The sequence below is a fragment of the Onychostruthus taczanowskii genome, unplaced genomic scaffold (assembly GCF_017590055.1).
Source record: "Onychostruthus taczanowskii isolate IOZ18803 unplaced genomic scaffold, ASM1759005v1 scaffold55, whole genome shotgun sequence".
Taxonomy (NCBI): Eukaryota; Metazoa; Chordata; class Aves; order Passeriformes; family Passeridae; genus Onychostruthus; species Onychostruthus taczanowskii.
The window spans coordinates 151,303-163,867 of NW_024503124.1; positions in this window are offsets into that span (position 1 = coordinate 151,303).

Consider the following 12,565-nt stretch of genomic DNA (forward strand, 5'->3'; position numbering starts at 1 on the left):
TTTGTTTCTCTGAGGGTCAAGTAAACGCCGTGGTTTCTCCCCAGCACTGCCCTGGCTGTCCTGGCGTGAGGGTCAACGCCGTGGTTTCTCCCCAGCACTGCCCTGGCTGTCCCGGCACTGATGCTGCTCTGTCACCTGCCATTCAAGGCCTGGCTGGCCTGAGGACACCGCTCCTGGGTGGCTGCAAAAACAGGGAAAGCGGGAGGAGATCCACTCCCAACCCACTTCCAGCGCAAAGTGGGCTTTTCAAGGTTTGCCCAGCCCAAAGCCAGGACAGATGGCTTGGCTACCCCGGCTGCCAGGAGCAGTCAGTGCGTGCCGGGCACCGGAATGCTGCCACCCACGGGAGCGACACCAGGGCTGGGCTCGGCCACGTCCAGTGCACCCTGGTACCCCACACACATCAGCCAGTGCTCACAGCCACTTGGGCACCGAGTGCTCTGGAATGAATGTGTGGGAAAAACAGCCTGACGGGGGGAAAAAAGGAAAAAGGAAAAAAAAAAAACAAAAAGGAAAAAAGCGAAAGGGAGTCCACAGTTCCCATAAGTCAAGCAGCACATTGTTGAGCTGAGGCACAGGCCAGTGCCTCGCAGGCCCTATCACTGCTGACAGAATTAGACTCTGATTCATGCTCTGCAGATCGTGTAATGCCAGCCAGGACCAGAGCCTTCCATGGGAACGTTTCAGCCAGTCCCCTCCTTATCAGCTCCAGAACAGCTGCCAGACTCTAAGGTCGCTCGATAGAGAATTTAATTCTTAAGATTGCACATTAATTTCTAAATTCTTTCTTATCCATGTGCTGTGATTTGAGACTGCATTCAATGCAGCCCAGCACAGGGCAAGCCTTTCCCATCCACACCCCTCCTTCCTGTCTGCAAACTTCCTTCCTATAGATTTACCCAGACATCTTTGAGCTAAATTAACACCCTGTGCACTTCTCTGACCAAGCTCTAGCAGATAGGAAACCTGATTTTGACCTCTCACCAGCTACCAGGCAGAGAGATTTTAAAATACCCTGTATGTACTATTCATCTGCCTTTACCAAGAAATGAAGGGATATTTATTTTCACCCAGCAGCTAACCACTGCAGTAGATCTTCAAAATAATGATTTCCCACCCTATCAATTCATTGTCAGGCAGAGTTCACTAATGGCTGTAAAATGGTTTTAAATCCCTCGACATATTATGCAATTTTGAACAAATATTACCCTGCTTTATAATCCTCTGCTCTTTTATACTCATATTTTTTTTAAATTACTCTTTACTACAGTCAAGAGCACTACAGAATAAAAGCATGAAAACAAGAAACCAGTGATTGAAACTTTTGGCAAGTCAGAGTGGAATTGAGTTACAGTGGAAAAATTCAGTATTAGAGTTCAATATGACCAGGTCTCCCAGTTTGCTTAGGACAGTTCCAGGTTCCACAGTACTTTCCTGGAAGGGTGTAGGCTGTGCATGCAGTGAAGTGAGCTCTGTGTGTGAGAGAGAATCAGAATCCTCTCCTTTCCTTGATAAATTGGCCTCCTTGGTGTGAAGTTACCCATGGAAAAGGGGGTCCCTCTCCAGAAGGGAAGGGAACAGTGATTACTGTCATTTCTCTGCTTTCCAGACTGCCTGGTTATGGGCAATTCAACAGATTAAGTCAAGCAGACAGATCAAATTAATTTATTCAGAATCTTTAATTCTGAAAGCAAAGTAACAGCTCTGCTCCAAGTCATTGCAACTGACACCAAGCCCTAAATAAATAGTTACAGGAACCCAGACTGGACCAGTGATGTGTCTGGCACGATGATCACACCACAACCAACACAAGCCCTTCAGAGGAAGGTGCAAGACATTCCAGAGGAGGGAGAAAAACTGTGAAAAAATGCTGAGAGGGAGCCACATTCCACCCTATGCTGCCCCAAAAACGATTTGGCTTCTACCCTGACTTTATAAACATGATTTTCTCTCATTCCTGGTCTTTCAGTTGTGAATAATCTCATTAGCCTTAGAAATGGAATCCTAACAAATTTCAGGCCTCGTAACTATGAAGGAGACAAGAGCCACAAATGGATTATACCCTGTGCCAAAATAATGTCCTTTTCGCTGCCTTCCAACACCATTGCCTCCCTCCCACCTCCTCATCCTCTGCAACCTGACCCTTACTCACATATCAATGCTAACAGCTGTTCCCTCCTCTTCTGCCATTTCAACAAGAATAATGGAAGACAATCAACAGGCAATCAGGGGGAACAGAGAGAAAAAAATATCAAGGTCAACGTTTAAAAAAACCTTCATTTTGCACAATTTTATCCTGCACTTATCGACAACAAATTCCAGACCACGGTTGTAGTGAGTGTCCTGGAAAGGAAACGTAAGCTTGGGAGGAAAGACCTGTGTGCCCACATTTCAGTCAAAAGATCTCTGGTAATTGCCTGGATGGAAACACCCGTTCTGAGGGAGTGATGAGGTGGGAGTGGGCTGGTGCTGATATGCACAGACTCCCCTCCTGTCTATCAGATACCTGTCAGTCCCCAGGGCTTGTAGCCATAATTCCAAAGAACAGCAAGTGGTTATACTGTTGTCCAATCTTCCCCCTGGGAGAGGAAAGGGTTCTGATGACTCAAAAATTTGCTGTGGAAACATGATCTACCTGTTGATGTCCTGGCTGGCCTTCAGCTTTCCCCCACGATGTAGACTGTTCTTGTTACCTCCCAGCCCCAGATGGACTCACTTTTAGCAAGGAGTTTTTGCCTGGTTTTCATTTGGTTTCTGTCAGTGAAGCCTAAAGAATAGCTTAGGCTCTCAGTACCAAAGCCCACTCTCATTTTATTACAGAAGATTGATGAATTTTAAGTCCAAAATCTGTTTTAAACACGGACTATTGCACTTAGGAAGAATGACTTACATCTGTATCTTGCAATGCTTTCCATTCCCCTAAGAAAGTTGTGCATTTTAATTACTTGCCTTCTGCTATTTCTGTAGCAACAACAGTTTATGCCCTTAAATCCATTTTAACAGTTTTGATGCTGTTAGCAGCAGCAGAGCTAAAGGTGCTTAGGAAAGGTTGTGTCACATCAGAAACTGGTTTTGAAGCTGGATCCCTCAGGCCACCACTCCTTGGGGCTTTTTTTCTTTTCAGTTAGCAAGACATGGAAAGATTTTATTTTTATTATTATTAACTTTCCTTTTTTGTTGTTGTTGTTTGACTCCACTTAGTTATTTAAACCGTAGAGGCAAGTAATTAAATGGAAGTTAACCAGCTCTCAAAGACTTCCTTTGGCAGCAAGACAGAAAAATAAGATCACAATTCAGAAAAATAACTTTTTCGTAACTTCCAGGTGGTTACCACAGACCTGATTCCCATTTATATTTTACATCACTGCTAAATAAAGGGAAAGCAAAATAAAGACATTTAGAACTGCATTCACATTCAGGAGCCTGATTCCACTCTCCTGTGGATGGAATCATGTGGATGATCCCTCCGGTGAGAACAGGGGCCTTAGGGCTGTGCAGGGGTTGCTCTGAGGAGGTTTCACAGTACTATTACTGCCAGCTGCTGTGACAATACTGCAAAAACTCTGAAAGCATCAAAGGACAGAAGGGGATGCAGGAATGGAAGATGATGGACCCATAAACCTGAAGAGCTGAAGCAAAACTGGGAGAGAATTTATCCCAAAACACATGCACATTTTCTGGAAGATTTATCATTTCACACATTCTCTATTATTGCAGTAACCGACTGGTCCAGGCCATCCACAAAGCTGAAGATGACTCTGAGTCACAGATGGACACCTGGAGCCAGGATCTGATCTCAGGGGACACTCTAGGGTCACTTGGTTGCAGAATAACCAAGCTTCACTTTTATGTTAGTCTAGATCAAACAGTGACCTATCAAACCTGATTCACTGGGAAAATTGGCTTTGTTGGACTTGTTCTGTTTCCTTTTCCTCTACATCTGCAGTGCCAGCGTAACCTGCTGTTCCTGCAGCTTGCCAGTCAGGGGTTTCCTGGCCCAGAATGGTCAGTTTGGGAGGAATCACAGGGTGGGTGATCTGGTCCCAGCTCCCTGCTCAGGCTGGGTCATGCCAGAGCACATGGGTGTCCAGATGGCTCAGGAATGTCTCCAGGGAGGGAGACTCTCCTCCCCTCTGGGTGATCTGTCCCTGCCCTTGGTCTCTGCACAGTAAAGCAGTTTTTCCTCACTGTGCCCTGCTGCCCTTGTCCTGCATCTCAGCACACGGGGAGAGCCTGGCTCCGTGCCCTGGCACTCCTGCAGGCACTGAGGAGATCCCCTCTCAGCTCTGTTTCCCTCGGATTATCCTCTTGATTCTTTCACTCCTACGGCCACAGGCACCCTGACAAGGATCTTTTGGTGACTGCAGCACACAAAAGCCACAGATTTAGCGTTTGTGCCTGACACAAGCTGCAGAAACATCCTGTGATGCACAGGGTCACGCTGGTACAGCTCTCTGAAATCCCTGCTCGTTCCCAGGACTTGGTGCTGCAGGAATGCCGGGAGATTTTCTTTCCACAAATAGATGTTTCAGGCATATTTGCTTAAACCCTTGAGGTTGACAATCAGCAAGACTTCTTCCCAGCCCAGCAGCTGCTTGGGAGCTGCCAAGTATTGCAGGCAGAGAGTCCATGAACCATCTCCCAAAGATTATACGTGCTGCTACAAGAAGTGGGGATTGAATGTCCCATAGCGAGCTGCCTGCTGCTGATCTTTCCCAATTAACAGTTGTGTAATGTGGGGGGAATTAGGGTCTAAATGTCTTGGCACAGCTCTGCTTGGGAAAACCCTGGTGCTTGACTCTTACTGAGCTGTAAAATGTTTCCTGGCAATTAGAGGAAGAAGAGTATAAAGAAGTAACAGGGTTAGTCAAGCTATAAAAAAGGCTTGTATCCCATGTATTTGCAATGATGGAGATAGTAGGGGACTGTCACTTGTCCTTCCCAAGAAAAGACAGTGTGTTCCATTTAAAAGGGTAGATCTCTGAAAGAATTCCTCTATTCTGGATTATTCCGAGGGGTTTAGCCTCAAAAGAACTTCTTACCAGAGGAAGCAAGACAGAAAGGGGATTTCTATGATCTTGTCATGTCCTTCAAGCAGCTCTTCAGGCCAACAAACAGATATGGCAACCAGCCATGGTGGGTGAAGCCAAGGAGTACATGGCTGTTTTTCATATATATATATATTGTTGTCAGATGTCATGGCACAAAAATTCATGAGAAAATGCCTTGCAATTCCCAGGAAGCCTAAGAGGAGGAAGCCTCTTTATTAATAAAAAGACATCTAGACTCCAAAACCTGCCCTAGGACATAAGGCAACTCTCTAAGCAAAGAGGGGGAAAAATACCCAACAACTTCCTAGGAAATCCAAAAAGGCATCACAACATTTCATGTTTAAACATTTAAAATGTGGAGGTGAGAAAACAAGTCTTATTCCTTTCTGTCTCTCTTAACACAAGGTGTAATTACACAACATGTATTTAGGCAACTTATATTTAGCCTGTGGGCTCCACCAGAAATGATTACAGCAATGAGCCTAATAAGATTCATAGCTGTCCCCAAAGAAAGGGCCATGTCCTCCAGGGCAAGATGGGAAGTTCCTGCAGGACTCATTCAGAGTCACTCTGTGCAGTGACCAGTCCTGTGAGGCTGAGTGAGGACAGCCCAAAACGCCTCTCCCAATTATTGCACACCAATATATCCACTGGCACCTCTTTCAGAAGTTCTGTTAGTCAGAAATATCCTAGGGTAAGGCCAGTCCCTGCTTTTGTCCAAGAGGGGTAAGGATGGGAAGCAAACAGAGCAGAATCCAGAGCCATGACCTGCAACGAGATCACTCTGTCTGAGAGCAGCAGGAGCTATCCCACCTGGGCTCTCCAAGGCTTTCCTGGGAATGCCAAATTGTCCTGCTGTGTTGGCTCTGAAGAAAGTTAGAAGCTGGGTACATTTGGCCATAAAACTTCCAGGTAAAGTGCTTGAAGAGCAGCTGTGGAGTCACTTTAGTGGAGACAACAATATCTACCACACAGAAATCGAAACAGAAGTTTGAGTGCTTTTCCATCCAAGAGGCTCATTGCACCTCTTATGGATCAGGAGAGATTGTACAAAGTCTAACATTGCCCAAGTTTCTTCTGAAATGTGTACATCCTCCCAGGGAGAAAATCTGGGTGTTTTCAGGGGGTGTTATTAGGAAGCAATTTGTACTTTGTCACCTCTTCAGCTCAATTTTGTAGGAAACATGGAGTTCTATCATCGTTAGCATTTTGGATTACAATATACCTCTTGCTCTGAGTTTCCACTAACACTGATTTCCAATCCACTCTCATTAAGTAAATGGTAAATGCTAGACCTATTATTCAAGAAGGACTCAAATGTGTGTGAAAAAAATCTGGACATCTATGGCACACTGCAACTGCATTTGTGTCTATCAAAGTTCAATATCAACCATCTAGCCAGTGAATCCCAGAAATCCCTCAAGGCACTACAGAATTTAAGACTTCAATATAGCTAACTGTTTGTGATAAGAGCCTCACTTCAGGACAAAGGGCTGTGAATTTTAAGAGATTAGGAATTCTTCTATACATTTATGAGCCACAAAATCTGAAAGTCTTGAAAAATCATGCTTGAAAATCACTGATTACAGTTGAGAGTATTGCCACTGACAGGAGATAACATTTATGAAAATATACGCCCATCTGAATCCTGGTCATGTTGCTTAAAAAGGGGTTGAATCTCTTTCAGTTTTAATCCTGTCAGATCTCTCATTACCTCAGAGCCATTTCTGCCTTGACAAAGGAGGTGCTGATCACTCCCAGTCACCCTTCTTCCTTATTTCAGGTAGGTTATGATATGGATTTACATCAATATTTTCATGCTTGGAGCTTTCTGATTTTAATGCTTTTTTTAATATTCTGCTTTTTGTCACCATCATATTACACAGCACAAAATACACCTAACAACTATTTATTAAATTTGGTATTGTTAGATTCACATGAAAAGCTGCCAGTTTGTACTTTTTTATAAAAACACTCAAGAGATCTCTCATAGAGGAACTGCATTGGTACATTTCAAGACTGGAGTGGATTTTCCTTTAAGTAAGTATTTCCTTGTTCTTTGGTTCCATATGGAAATCACTAGGTGAAATGCTGTGGCCTGTAGGTCTGGCACCATAACCATAATGGTCCTTTCTGACCTCAGAACCTATCCAAATGTTTGACTTACAGTGCATCAGCATGAAAAGAAGCTTTTTTTTTTTCCACATCATTTTTATAGCATTACTCAGGCATTTGCGAGCAGAATGTAAAGCAGGTCTCGCACATTATGGATTTTGAAACCACTGCATTCACATGTAAGAAACAGATGGAGAATTACATTGCCAAGACCTCACCCCTTTGTAGGGAACTAATGGGAACAACAGCATAAAAAGTCTCCAGATTTAATTGAAGAATTAAAGATTTTTGTGACGTATTTTCAATTAAGTGATGGAAAGCTGACTTTTTGGCCACTGCTGCAGTAATGAAATCTTGCCACAGAAGCCATCCTGAAGTGCTTTCTAACTACAAATGATGTAAACCCAGAGAAAATATCTACCAGATAAGGGAGATTATACTTTTTGTTGGTATTGTATCAAGCAGACACTATTGCAGGTATTTGGTTAATTCAGAACATGTTTAATTTGCCTGTTGCAGAAACCTGTCCTGTCTCATTACATCCCAGAGGCTGTTTCCACGGCCTCCACCTGCCTCTCCTTTCTCAGACATCACTCTCCACCCATGGACCATCTCTGGTGGAGTGGTGTTGAGTGTCCCCGAGCCAAACCACATCCCAGTGGGGATGAGGAAGAAAGCCAGAAAAGCCAATATTTTTTGCTAACAGTTAATACTCTCCAGTCGTGGCTATGGCTCTTCACCTAAGCTGTGGTGACACTCTGTTTTCATCAGAAACACCAACAATTCTTGCACACAGGCCCTCAGCACAGACCAGCAGATTGAGGAGCATTTAAAGCTCTCTGTGTATTTGTACAAGACACCATGCTGCTCTGAGAGCCATCCCACCTACACTGCTCTAAAACACCCAAAAAGGATCCTGTAGTTTGCCTTAGACCCTGAAATGGACCTTCCTTTTCCTTTCACATTGGAAAGCCCCCACAACTGGGATTTCCTTTGGATCCTCTGCTCACCTTTTACAATGCATGACCCATGCCAAGGCTTCTGCTCTGTCAATGGTGTTTTTTCCTCTAGATTTCCAGAATGGAAAATGTGCCAGAGGTGAGTCCAAACAGAACACCAGGATTCACTTAAGTGCTGCTGCAAAATTCAGCTGAATTCTACCAACTGAAACACTGAAAAGAGTTTGCTGAACTGTTGCTTCTCCAACAGCAGCAAAATCTTGGGACCTCAACCCGTGCCTGCTGAAGATGTTTTGTTACCACCACACAGGGAAGTTGGGCTGCACTAACAGGCCAGATTTAAGGCTCAGTCAAAAAAGAAAAATAGCTTCCAAATCAGTTCCAAGTTATCCATCATCCTGACACCCCCATACAAACACCATGCAAGCCACTAAGGAAGTTGATGGAAATAAAATCTGGAAGTGGGTTGAACAACTTACAATATGGAGTGCAGAGCAATGCAGAAAAGGAAAACTATATACAGGGCTAAAGGCAGCAAGCTAAAGGCCTTGCTATTTTCCTTACATCAGATATAATCACCATCAACTTCTTCCTAGTAGCCTCCAAATGTGCTCAAAACATCTCCTTCAGTATCCAGAAGGAACATGAGCTAGCTTGGATAGAAGGCCAGATCCATGAAAACAAAAAAAGGGATTAAGCACTCAGACTTCAAGAAAAGGATGCCTCCTTTAGAATGTTCTAAGTAGAACAATCCAAACATTTCAATATTAGTGCCAAAAGAATCTGAACCAAAATCACACCCATATAAGTATTCAAGCTCACACATTTAGATCTCTGTCCAAAAAACAGAATCAAATATTCTCTATTATTTTTCTGTCTGGCTTTAGAAAGACTTTCTGGAAATGTCAAAGCAATCTATTTTACACTTGAGATAAGAAAAAAACAATCAGAAAACATGCAGAACAATGTTTCAGGCCCTATTTGGACTCCTTTACTATAATGGAAACACAGCAAAGGTCTGACCCAAATTCACCACAAGGTAAGGCATGGCTGAGGCAGCCTCTCAAAGAAACAAGTCAGCTTAATGTATTCTCTTGCAATAAAAGAAGCTGATGTGTCATGCAAGTGCCACCTTGCAGGGGTGCAACAAACCAACCCTCTCCACAGAGCTGAGTTATATACCCTGTTTCTGTGCCACACAGCCACAATTCAGGCAGATGCAGTAGTTTTTGTGGCAGTGCTGGTCCAGGCATCCCATTCCTAAAGGTGATGTGGGTATGGATAGCAAAGCACGAGCTGAGACTTGGCTGAAGCAGTGATCCATTGGGTACTGCCCATGTCCAACAGGACACTGCTCAGGATGCTCCCCTGGGGTGTATTAACCCTGTATTGACCCCGAAGGCAGCAGCACTGCAGCTCCAAGGGCCGGAACATGGGGGTAAATCTGGAGCTTTGTGCTGGGCTCTTGGTCACCTGCACCAGGAAGACAATGGGTTTGGAATTCAGGGACTGAGCCCTTTGCTGCAGGATGCGATTAAAAATGCAGAAGCCAACTCCTACCCTGACTCTTCAATTCCACAGGTCCACCCTCTTGCTCAGAGCTGAAGTTTGAACCTTCCTTTTAAGGCAGGAATGGTTCTGGGCTGCCACAAGGATGACGATGGCCACAGACGGCAAGTGATTGCAGCAGCGATAACGAAAATATTTGCCATTAGCATGGAAGGATTTGACACAGAGGCTCAGTATTTAGAAAGCCACATCCTGCTATTTGCATCCTTGGGCTCTTTGGCTGAGATGCAGGATTTGATGGGTGGGGCAGGATCAGTCAAATATGGGGAAAGTCCACAGAGAGATATAGGGACCCAGAACACACAGTAACAGTAGACAGAATAATTTGGAGCCTGAGAAGGGCTCAAAAAACTTCCTACAAATAATGGATACAGAAACCTTCTTCTGCAAAAAAGTTAAGCATAAAATAAATATGAGGTGAAATTCCAAACTGAATATTTAAGTATTAAGCTGCCAGTTCTACCTACAAGCCTCCTGTGACTGTTAAAGGAAAAATCCCCTGAAGGAAGATATACAAAAGTGTTTGAAAATGTTTACCTACCCCTCAAACTTGCATAAAGTGAAGATAAGGCAGCCTTAAGAGTCCAGCTTTCCTGATAGGAAAGAGAAAAGATGCTAAGTATCTCAAGTGTATCTCAGACCTCATTTAACTTGCAAAGAAAAAAGGTTAATCCTCACAACTTCCTAGAAGGGAACATCATAAAGGAAATAAGCGGTGAGTGCAGCAAGCTGGAGCTTCTGTATCCTTCGCTCTACACATCAAACAACTCGACCACGTTGCGTCAAGTAAGAGAAACAGGAAGGGAGAGATCACACAGCTTGAGTTCCTTGGCTCCAGTAAGGCCAAGGCACTGCTGCTGGGGAGGATGGAAATCCTATATTCTTCCTCTGGGGCAGGAAGTACCTGTAAACATCTCAGAAATATTCTGCTTTAGCATACTGTAAACAAGAATACATCATATCCACCGCTCCAGACCATGTAGGGAAAAGAACTGGACAACCTTGGGTTCAACCTAGAAGAGGAGAAGGCAGGGGAACTGAGTCATAGCTTAAAAAAACAAGATTAAAAAGAACTTTTGGGACTGGACAGGAACTGAGGTTTTAAGTGGGGCAATTCCTAAGGAAGGAAGGACACCTACTACCTATTCCAATAATATTTTGCATTTATGTAACTGCAGTGGCTGCTGTCCAAGGACCTGAAAATACTAAGGGCTTCCAGTTAACCAGATTTCAAATTCCAGGGAGATTATAAAGCATTAGTCTTCATTTTTGCCACATGTCAAACAAAACCGAGAACCAGCTTTACACTTCCAGGCAACTAAAGACCCCCAGTTGATATAAAACAAAAATCAGCTGCTGTGCAGCAAAGTACATCAAGGTGCTATTCCCAGACATGCTTTTCCAAAGGGATATTACGTGTATGGACTGTCCATTTGGACTTTCTATCACAACACTTCTTGTGTTTCGCATAAAAAACATATGGCTAGCTGAAGACCATGTTCAGAAATTTATGTCTCAACTCCATTTATTGAGACCCATTTGTTGCCTCTTTTCTGAAGCATGATCCTGGAAAGCAGACAGCAATTCAAATCACAATTCTCTGTTTCTCAGTACAGCTACTGTTCTAAGAGTAGATGTCACTTATTACAGAATTAAAGCTGAATTTTATTTTACGTAGAGTATTCAGCCAAAGGACCTGAGCTGTCTTGGTGTTGGCCACCATTTGAATGAGAGAGACTCAATGAATCTAAAGCCCAGCACTGACTACAGCAAAGTGGATAGCAGGAGAAGTGGAATAATTCAGGGCAAACTTCCAAAATCTGGTCCTCTGGCAGAACTCTGTCCCCTTAAAGCAGAACATTCAGTGTAATAACTGTGCCCAGAATGGCTTTGGGAAGGTCATTTAATCTTCTTCAATTTCCACTTGTGTGAGACAGGAATTGTTCCTGGTCTGAGGAGCAGGGTGTGATTTCATGATTGATGGAACATCCCTCTTGTCAATGTCCAGTGGCATTTCAGTCTCTGTACCCTTATTTGTTCTAGAGCAGACACCCACACAGACACATTACTGCTCTTTGTGCACTTGCTAGGAAGAACTGCTCCCATCATTACGTGTTCTGAACTGGTAAAGGCTGGAATATAAACTGAGATTATGCCAGATCTACAGAGCAGCATGCCAAGCATAAAGCTCAAAGACCCTGTCAACACGGAACAAGGAGAGCTGAGGTGATTGCAGGAAGGGGAGTTTGGTGGTGGTGATGTTTTGGGGGTGACCCAGCTGAGACAAGAGTGATTGATGCATTCCCATGAGGATCCAGGGGCAGAGCAGTACAAAGCAGTGATCACAGCAGCCTGGAGCATAAAGCTTAGAGGCAAGCTCCAGGCATCATTTGAATCAAGGCAATTCCTTTTACCTAAATCTAGTAATGTGCAATGGAGCTGACATTTAATAGAAATATTCAAATAATGTCCATCTCTCTGGAAACCCCTCTATTTGAAGAGATTTTTAATAACAAGTTTTAGGTCAGGCTTCAATAGAATAAGTCTTTTGTAAAAACAAAGATGTTCTGGAGTAAAAGAGAGAGGAAAGGACCAGTGCCGATGCCAGCAAACCAAGAGAGACATTTCCTTTACTGAATGGCATTCTGTGCAAGGAGGAAATGCAGTGCTATTATTACTCTAATAATTAAATACCTCTGTTCTTCTGTGGAAGAGCATGAATCTCTCTAATGCATCCCAAAAAAGAAGTGCCTGAAAACCATTAATGGAAATCCTCAGGAAACCTAAAGCCAGAGCAGTACACTTGAAATGTTATACCAAAAAGCCACATGAGCCTCCAAACATGTCACCTGCAGGTTCAGTAGAGATGTG